Consider the following 10,192-nt stretch of genomic DNA (forward strand, 5'->3'; position numbering starts at 1 on the left):
CCGCAGTTACCGTTGATCACACTTCTAATCAACTTCAAAATCCAAATGCAACTGCAGCAACAGGTTTACTCATTTAATTTTATTTAAACAATTGATTATGTTTACTTGTTCTATGTACAGAAATTCTTGTTATTATATGATTATTGTTTTACTTTTGTTTTGAAATAGGTTCCAATACAATTAAAAGAAAAACTAGAGGACCAACACGATGCTTGAAAATCACACAATTGGAGAATGGGCAAAAATTGCCAGTAGAATTTGATGAAGATGATCAAGCCATTGGTGATAATGCTACTGCATTTGTTTGGTTTTTAGGACAAACTATTAGAAGTGTGTCGTGTTGTCTATTGCAAGTGAAACAATGGAACAAGATTGCCGATGATAAGCTCGACCATATGTGGTCTACCATATTGGTACAAAAATTTATATTAAATTACATCCATTATAAAATTATTATAATTTTTTTAGTTCTATTAAGTATCATAATCTTTGTTTCTTACTTCTTTGCTAAAAGGAAAAGTTCACTTTTGAGTATTCTGATGCAAGAAAGGGAGCAATTTTCGGTAATATGAATGCATTATATAGGTATTATGGGCATAAGTTGAAGAAGAAGTACTTTGATTCAAAGGCAACTTATTCACTTCGTCTCCGAAACAAGCCTAAGGATATGGATGTAAAAGATTGGAAGTATTTGGTTAATCTTTGGACAGAAAATGCATTTCAGGTATTAAAAATTCGGGTAAAATTTAATAATTTATTTTATATGAATTCAGTTTCTGTTAGCTAACATAAATTCTGAAAATTTTTCATTGTTTTTCTTTAGGAGAGAAGCAACAAAAATAAGACAAATAGATGCAAGCGTTCTATGCCGCCATACACGGGGACAAAAAGCTTTGCTCGGCTGAGAGATCATATGGTATGAGTTTGTTTTTATTTTATTAGTATTCTAGTGTTTTTTATTAATTAAATGATACATAAATAATCGCTTTTTACTGCTGTCGTTTTGTGGACTATGGTTAGAAAGAAACAAAATAGTATTTGATAATTCTAGTTTAGAGCTTGAGAAAGTTTATGATTTGATGTTTTATGGATCTTTTGTTTGGTTTAAGATGTGCCTAGCTTTCTTTATTCCTTAATCTAAATTCTTTTTAGTAGCTCAACAATCAAGAACTGGTCAACCTGTAATGGTATAAGCTAGCTGCTTGTTGTTATTCTTTGTATTCTGCTATAACTCTCAAAGTTCTAATAAAAGCTATTTTTATAAAAAAAAAATAATAATAATAATGCCTTTTGAAGTTCATATGATTGTTAGAACTTTTTGATATGTCATTTACTATTTTTTCTATAAATGCCTAATTAGACTCAGACTGCCATTATTAACCTTCATTTCCCACATCAAAACAAATCCCCTTTTTCTTTATGCTCATTAAAGTTAAACATGGCAAATTTTTAGTAGTATTAGATTAGACAACAAACACCATTAATAACTCACTCATTTAATGGTGGAATTTGACCATGTTTAATATTCTAAATATAGGAATGAATTATGATTGGTCAACCCTATGAGCATCCAAACTTGTAGAGTAAATAATAATCAACAATATTATGAATTTTAACGCTTGAATTGATATCATTAGTTGTAAAAATGTTAGCTCTTTTATACAAGTTTTGTTTATCTGCAGCATATTTGTAGTTAAGTCAATTGACTCTTTTACGGAAAGTTTGGTTTTGCTTGAACTCAAATTTTTATTGATATAGATCTATGATAAACTAATACTAATTGTTATATTTATTTGAACAGAAGAAAAAAAAAAGAAAAAACACCTTCTCGCTTAGAGCTTTTTCTTGAATCCAGAAAGAGAAAGCAAGGCAAAGAAATTGATCCAATATCACAAGAAGCCATTGTAATACTTTTTACATATGTTTTATTTATTTGTTATGTATTTTATGCTATATTTTGATTTTTTTAATATCAATAAATATAAATATCTCTATAGGAAAAGTTTCAGCAACTAAAGAAAGAACGAGAAGAAGGACAAATTTCACTGGATGATGCTGATGTACTTGGGCCAGAAAAAAATGGTTATGTACGTGCTTATGGTCCTAGAAAAAATGTCACGGAATATTTTGGTGCTAAACCTACAAAGATAGAACTACTTAGACAACTTGATACTTCAAGAAGAGAAGCAAACGAGCGTGTCCAACAAATTCAAAAAGAAGCAAGTGAACAAGTAAATGATGTTAAGAAGCAAATGGATGAGAAACTTTCAGAGATGAATAGAATATGGAAGCAGAAATTCAAGATGCTTTTGGAGAAAAATAATAATATTGCATCAGTAAGTGATTAAAAACTAAGTCTCATTTTTTTTCTAATATAAGAATTTTTGTAAGCTATATAACTAGTATGAACCTTATCTATTTTATATAATTTTGTTATTAATATTTTCAAATAAAATTTTATACAGCCTATGGAGAATTCCCAAGATGATGAAATTGGATGATGATTTGCAGTATATTTGAAGTTTTGGATTTTGAAGCAGCCAGCAGCCTTATAATACTACTTTTAGAAAATTTAGATATTAATATTAGTGTTAGTATAGTATTATAATTTCAAGTATTTTTAGTGTGATTGCTTTATGACTTAAATTAGTTTATTTTGGATATTAGTTATTTTGGATTAAATTTATTGTTATTTTATAATTGTCATTCTGATTGAGTCTTAATATTAATATATAATTATTTTATAAATTTAAATTTTAGCTAAATTTTTTACATAAATTTTATATTCTATTATAAATTTTACCAAAATTATTAATAGATAAATAACATATGTAATAGTAAATTATAATATAATCTCATTAAATAATAATAAATTAAATAAATATTACATTTTAGCTACAAATAATTAATAGTAGCCGTATGTACTATATTTAGAATAGCTTCTAATTTAATAATTTTGTGGCTTTATTCAATAGTTATAAAATAAAATTAAGTGTAACAATTATACTAAAACTTGTCACTTTCTTATTTTTGTGGCTATAAATTTTATTCTTGCCTTATAATTATTTAAATGTGACTAATAGTAAATATTTTTTGTCATACAATTAAGTTTATGGCTAAATTTAGATATGTTAGCCATAAAATTAAATTTGTAACTATACATAAGTTTAAATTGCCACATTATTATTTTTGTAACATAATCAGAGCAAAATCACTTACAAAAAAAAGTTGCTGTGGCAAAAAGAAAATATGGTTACAAATATTTTATTCTCGTGGCTAATAACTAGCCACAATATTTATTTTTAATGTCAATATTTTTGCTTCATTTAAATAAAAAGTGTGACTATAAATATTTATTTTAGCCACAACACAGGTAAATCCTGTAACTAAACTTTAGTTACGCCACTTCTAGCTACGGCATGTCACGGGAAAAATATGTTGTGGCAAAAGCATCTAGCCACCAAAATTCTATTTTTAGCTACAATTTATTTTGTGACAAGATATGGATAATGTTGTAGTGGGCCTTAAGCATGATAATTCATTCCACAGTTTCTTAAATTTTGTGAAATACACTATTAGTGACATGTTTAATTGAATGAAGGAACTTATCTCTCTCTTAAGTTGATAAAGGAATGGCCCATTTGTCTCTTCAAACCTCTCATTGATCTCCTCTCATAGCTTTATTGCAGATGTAGCATACAAGAAGGCTTCAGCAAGATCCTTGGAGAGGGAGTTAAGGATCCAAGAGGTGACCATGCTATCCACCTTGAGCCATTTTTCATATTGTACTGAATCCACATAAGGTATCTTGTATTTTCCATTTATGAATCCCAGTATATCTTTTGCTTTCAAGGTTATAACCATTGATCTACTCCAGGTTAAGAAATTTAATCCATCCAATGGCACAATGACAAGGACCATGCCTAGATTATCAAAGTTTTGCAGATTGAGGGTTTCATCATTTTATTTATTGGTATTGATTGTAGAGGAGTTGGCATCAGTAATATTTGCCATTTTTCATAGCTACGTAGGTTGTTTGGGTTGAGAATTTGGTGTTTGTAAAACTGGAATTCGGGTATGATATGGATCTAATAGGGCAAATTTTCAACAACAGTGTGGAGCAACTTTATATCATTCAAATGGGTCTAAAAGGAATTCAAAATCATATTCATATAATCCAAATACACTTGAAGCATGCTTCAATTCATATGGAGCAGATTTGGTGTAACATTTGCAATCTAGGCTCCCTGGGCCAAAGCTACACAAAGGGAAACCTAAAGTGAAGATCAAGAAAGACTTTTGTGAAGATTCAGCTTTGTTATGATGGGCTTGCTATATTTTATTATTTAAACACTTGCTTTATTTTTTGGCTTTGTTTGGGTTTGTATTCTGACCATATTTTATTTTTTAAGTTTTAGAGTGCTGGACTATATTTTTGCTTATATTTTAATACTTATAAGTTTGATGTGTTATTTTAGTGTGTGATTGGGTTTAGGCCTTGTGTGTGGTTTAACAAGCTTAAGAAGAGTGTCTTAGGGTTTTAATGTTCTCCTTACTATAAAATGATAAGGAACACAGAGCTTTGAATCAAAATTTTCAAAATTCTTCTTCATGCATTTGGTGTGTATTACTTTGAGTGAGAGCTAGAATTTGCTTTCATAAATTGCATCAAGAATCTTGGCTAACTTATCAACTATTCATTGTGACATTGTCAGATTCTCATCTAAATACTTCGATCATTGGTATTTCAGCTTCTTTAAGTATAGGGTGCTACAGGAGGTGGGTTTATAAATCATTGGATTTCATATCTACTTGTGCATGTGAGTTTGAGGCTTGTGCTATAGGGTTCCACATCAGTTGGTATTAAAGTCAAAGTGAGGTAAATTTTGATTTATCTCAGGTTCTAGGGTTTTTGAGTTTTCTTCTTTCCTCTTCCTTGGAGAATTTGGTTAGGATTTTCTATGACCATTGCTGCTTCTTTTGATTAATTTAAGTTTTTTTTAAATCTATTCTGTTTTATTTTTTAATTTGGCCGAAAATCTTCTCAATTGACATAATTTTCTGTTTGGCCATTATATCTGTTTGGCCCTTATTTCCCAATTTGTTTGGTCGAAATTTTCATTGCCTTAATTCTTGATGTTTGGCCAAAATTTGTGAGATATTCTTTCTAATTTTCTCTTGGCCGAAATTTAAGATATTGATTTGCTGCCTTAAATTTTTCCCTTATTGTTGGCCAAAATTATAGGAATTAATTTTGAAATTTGAATTACTTTGAATTCAGATTGGAAAACAAAAGAAATTTTGCATATTTTACTAAAGTGTTCATTTAAGACAATTGCACATAAATTGATTTGATATCAAATTCTTCTTTTAAGACCAGAAAATTCATCCATAATGTTGAAGTTGAGTGAAATTTATTTATTTATTATTTGATTCTATTTGTGGGGTTTTGATACATGCCTTTTAGGATAGATTTAAATAGATCTATATTTAATTTGCTTTAAAGTAAATTAAATTCAAACTTTTTGTCCATATTTGTTTCTATTTGAATTCTAAGTTTCTGTTTTTGGTTTAAACTTGTTTTTGCTTGTATTTATACTCTAGGTGATAATTTTCAAGTAGTATAAAATATTGTTTGCGTGTTACTTTTCAAATTGTCAGTGTCTTCTTTCTAGTTTTTGTGTGCTTCCTTCTTTCTTTAGGTTTTCTTCTTTGTTTCTTTAAACACACTTTATCATTAGTTAGTTTACCTTAGTTTCTGAAGTGCATTTGAAGAATCAACAAAAGAGTGGCAAGAGTGCAAAGACTTGAGTGTTTTCTTTCTAACACCATATTTGTTAGTTCTCTTTGTTCTTTATTGATATAAGGCATGATGAGTAAAAACAAGAATATGGTAGATAATGATGATAAAAGTGAACTGAACAAGGCTAGTAATTATAAGCTCTTCAAGAAGTCAGTTGGTGGTGAGTTTAGAAGGCTCTATAGGACTATTGAGAGGTTGACTAAAACTATGGAGAGTTTGAAAGTCTCACAGGCTTCCATTTCTACAAGAATGCCTCAAAGAACTATAAATTCTAATGGGCCTCAAGTCTGAGATGAAGAGTTGATGCGCCAAAGTTTCATCCCTTCATACTATTATTGGGATTTGAATAACAGGTTGGCAAGACTAATGCAAAGAGGGAAGATGGAGAAAGAAAAGGAGAAAAAAGATGTAATACCCGGCTAGATTCAGACATCGGAATTCCTACCGTCTGGTGGAATGTGAGGATGTCAGAGGTCTCTAGAAGGGTAAGAGAAAGTTTTCTAAAATATTTTCAAGTGTTTTAAAAGTTTAGAATGGAAAAGGATTGAGTTTTGAGAGAAAAGGCCAAGGAGGCATTTTGGCATGTTCGGCCACCGAAGGTAAAGTTCGACCGCCGAAAGTGCCCAATGTTCGGCCCCCGAAGTTCAAGTTCGGCCCCCGAATGTTGCATGGTTTTGCATGCGATTCGGCAGCCGAAGTTGAGGTGGCCAGCCAGCTATTGTGCACTCCTCCGTCGGTGAAATGGCCAGGTGTTGCTTCCAAAGGATAGACAGAGGATTTGGCCACGTCTCTCATGACTCATCTGCAGGGTTTTATCACCCCATGCATAGGTTTGGTGTCTTTCTAGTGATTTTGAAGGTTTTGGGTCAAAAGGAGAGGTTTGGTGGTTTGGAGCGTTTGAAGAGGTGTTGGTCCATAGATCAGCTCTCAGGTTGTACCTCTTCTGATTTCAGAAGGTAAGGGAAGGTTTTGAACTTCTTTTACTGATTTATAAAGCTTTTAAAGAGGTTAAGGGTAGAGTTGCATATATAGGGTTTCGAGTTTAGTTTTTGATGTTTTAATGGTGTAAGCATGATTATGTGTATGTTTGTTATTTGTGTTGGGGTTGTTAGGTAGTTTTAGACCCCTTGAAGCATATACTGAAGTATATGTGAGTTGAGGGAGGAGTTATGCATGTTTGAGAGTTAGAAGTGGATGAAGGAGGGAGGTTACCGTCGGGGCTGAGTTTTGGATGAACTCAGGTTCGGCAGCCGAAGGAGGATTCGGCCGCCGAACATGCCAGACTTTCGTCTCTGGAGGAGACATTCGGCCGCCGAAGGTGCTGCCGAAGGTGCCCTGTCCAGCTTTCCTTTGCTTGTTTTGCATGCATGTTTTGAGGTGGTCTAGAAGGGTTTTAGGGAGTTGTTTTATCAATTGACTAGAGTATGTGTGGTGCCTCATTTGCGTCCTCCATTGTAGGATTGGACTCGAGGAACCGAAGAGTTTAACAGTAGTAGCTGCGTCAGAGTTAGATGTAGCCCAGAGTTAGCCAAGCAGAGGCTACAGGTGAGTGGAACTAAACTCAATATTTTATCTTGAGAAATGACACGATTCTAGCATGATCCATGCATCATAAACCGCTATGTTATGTATTAGGTTGTGTTGCATTAGAATTCACGAATATGATGCATTGCATATGTTGTTGTTCCTGTGGATGAATGTTGGATGATCCTTAGCCCTTGACAGAGAGCAGATACAGAGTTATGGCATGAGAGAGCCATACCAGGTCGCCCCTAGATAGTCCAGGTCGCTCCTGGTACTATGAGTGAGACAGCTAGGCTGTGAGATCAGAGTTAAGTGTAGACCAGGTGAGACCTCGTCTCCTTGGCACAGTTGGTCATGTTATGATATCAGAGAGATAAGTGTAGACCAGGTGATGACATAGTCTCCTTGGCACAGTTGGCATTATTATAACATGTAGTTGAGGGTTATTGGTGACAAATTCATCCTTGAGATGATATGTTTGTGATGTGATGCATTTCATGAGAGCATGTAATGAATGAACTATTTTTATTGTTCCTCCTCACTGGGCTCTAGAGCTCATCCCACTCCCTTAACCTTAGTTTTGCAGGTTCTGAGATAGCTATGGGAAGTCAAAGTCAGCAAGAGTACAGAGGAAAGTTATGCATGAATGTATGTTTGTAATAGCATAGTGGACATGATGTAATTAAAAGATTAGTTGTATTATAATGTATAGATATGTACTGTCATATACTGGATAGACTTATGCTTTCCCTAGTGTCATTGCTACAGTGTGATGTATGATTAATCCCTTGTACATGAATCCTGTTTTACGTTTCTTGATGAGAAATGTGTGAGTTAGGCTTAATGTATGGCTTGGATGAGATACCAGTGGGATGTGTTACAGATTAAAAAGGGTTTCAATCCCTTGAGCCACAGCAGATGGTAATCCTTGGTATAGGCCCTGAGGGCCATTTCAGATTGACATATCTGAGTAGCAGTAGTTAAGCCTACAGAGTTTTACAGGATTGTTGAGTCGTTCTGTATCATGTATTGGATTTATCAGGTACATAGAGAGTATAGTTGGCTAACTACGGGTCCTGGCGGCCTTAAGCCGATCTGGATCCTAGTGCCAGTGATGGGTCGGACCATTATTGAGGGGTACCGGTTTCCGGGCTGTTACAGAGTGGTATCAGAGCATAGGGCCTCAAGAGTACGATGTGTTGAGCATCTTTGTTCAAGGACTAGAGATATCCCACATCGGAAAGAGGTGATGTCTTGTATAGGAGGGGAAGCACAATAGGTCAAATCATGTCCTCTAGGATAGGATGTGGAGTCCTGTCTTGCATGCTGATGTGAAATGCCATGATGAGCTGCATGTGCATTATTGATATGTTGATATGTGTTGTGGATTTATGTGTTCTCACATGGATCATTTGCTGATATTTTTGTGTGATGTTGTGCTTTACAGAGGCAGGATGAGAGGAACTCGTCGATCTGGTAGATTGACTGGAGCTCCGTCGGAGGATGAGGACATGAATGCTCATCTCCCCGTTCTGCAAAAGGCAACATCAGATAGCTTAAGCAGCGAAGGTACATCAAGGGACCCTAGAAGGTCTGTTGATGAGAGTAGAAGGGGAGTCGTTCAGAGTGGTGTGTCAGGGTTTATGAGAGAAAGAGAGGAGGATGAGCAGAGTAGAGATGGTAGCTTTGGCAGGAGTAGATTGGGAGGAGATATGGGTGAGTCCCAAGAAGGCACTCAGGCCTCGAGATTTGTTCCACCTCAGTATCCACCCTACCAGTGGGGGGCAGAGTACCCGATGAGAGGTACATCAGAGTTGCCTAGATATAACCCATATCCCACCTTTATGCCCTATCCTTCCTTTTACTCGCCATATCCACCGTCATATCCACAGTATACCATGTTTCCACCCTTCTTTTGTTACCCAGGGTCAGTAAACCCTAACCCAGAGCATGTTGCACCTCCTCCAACATCAGTAGCCCCAGTTATCCAAACACCCAAGCCTAATTCACCTGGAGGAAGTATGGTACAGATAACAGACTATTTGAGGTTGGATGTTCCCCAATTTGAGACAGGTGATGACCCTTTGGAGTATCTTCGAATGGTTAAGCTGATAACGGATGAGTTGGGAGCCAGTGAGAGTAGAGCCATTCAGATGGGAGGGGTCACCTTAAAGTGTAAAGAAGCAAGGGAATGGTTCAACCAGTATGTGAACCCGAGGGGAGAAAGCTTATCCTGGGAGCAGTTTGCTTCAGAATTTGCAGGATGGGCTTGTCCAGATAGTTTAAGGGAGCGTAAAGAGAGTGAATGTGAGCAGCCAGGGCAGACAGAAAATATGAGTGTAGAAACTTACCCAGAGAACAGTGATCGTTTCCCTTTGGGTGAGGCTGCTGCAAAGAATAAAAAGAAAGTGAGAGGCCTGAAAGGGTCAAAGAAAAGAGAGTTCTGGAATAGGGTAAAGTTTGGCATGGGTTTTCGCGAGGGTTCAAGTTCTGGTTGGGATAGTTCTAGATGTGCGAAGTGCGATAGGAGGCACAAAGGAGTTTGTTGGGCTGGGACAACAGCATGTTTCAGGTGCGGACAGGAGGGGCACATGGCACGAGAGTGTCCCATTATGACTGTATCCGCACAGTTCCCGCAGACACCCTCAGATAATAGAAGTCCACCAGAAGCTCCAACCTCAGTACAGGGCAGAGGGAGAGAAAGAGGGGTAGTCCCTTCGTCAGGAGGTTCCTTAAGTGGAAGTCCGTTCGTTTCGGCTCGGATTTTCACCCAGGTTCAGCCAGAGACAGACACACCGAACACAGTGGTGCCAGGTAAGCTCACTTTTGAGTGTTCTGATGTGTATGGTTTTCTGGACACTAGTA

The 10,192-nt window shown here is 35.5% G+C and overlaps 1 long non-coding RNA gene across 1 annotated transcript; it reads left to right on the plus strand.

Annotated features, from left to right (window-relative positions):
* Positions 1-606: 606 nt before the first annotated feature.
* On the plus strand, positions 607-2,036 carry LOC110608186. The gene is made up of 4 exons (XR_002486834.2): positions 607-724; positions 824-916; positions 1,802-1,904; positions 1,998-2,036. It is a non-coding gene; the product is annotated as an uncharacterized LOC110608186 (long non-coding RNA).
* Positions 2,037-10,192: the final 8,156 nt, after the last annotated feature.

Source organism: Manihot esculenta, chromosome 16, assembly GCF_001659605.2.
Source record: "Manihot esculenta cultivar AM560-2 chromosome 16, M.esculenta_v8, whole genome shotgun sequence".
Taxonomy (NCBI): domain Eukaryota; kingdom Viridiplantae; phylum Streptophyta; class Magnoliopsida; order Malpighiales; family Euphorbiaceae; genus Manihot; species Manihot esculenta.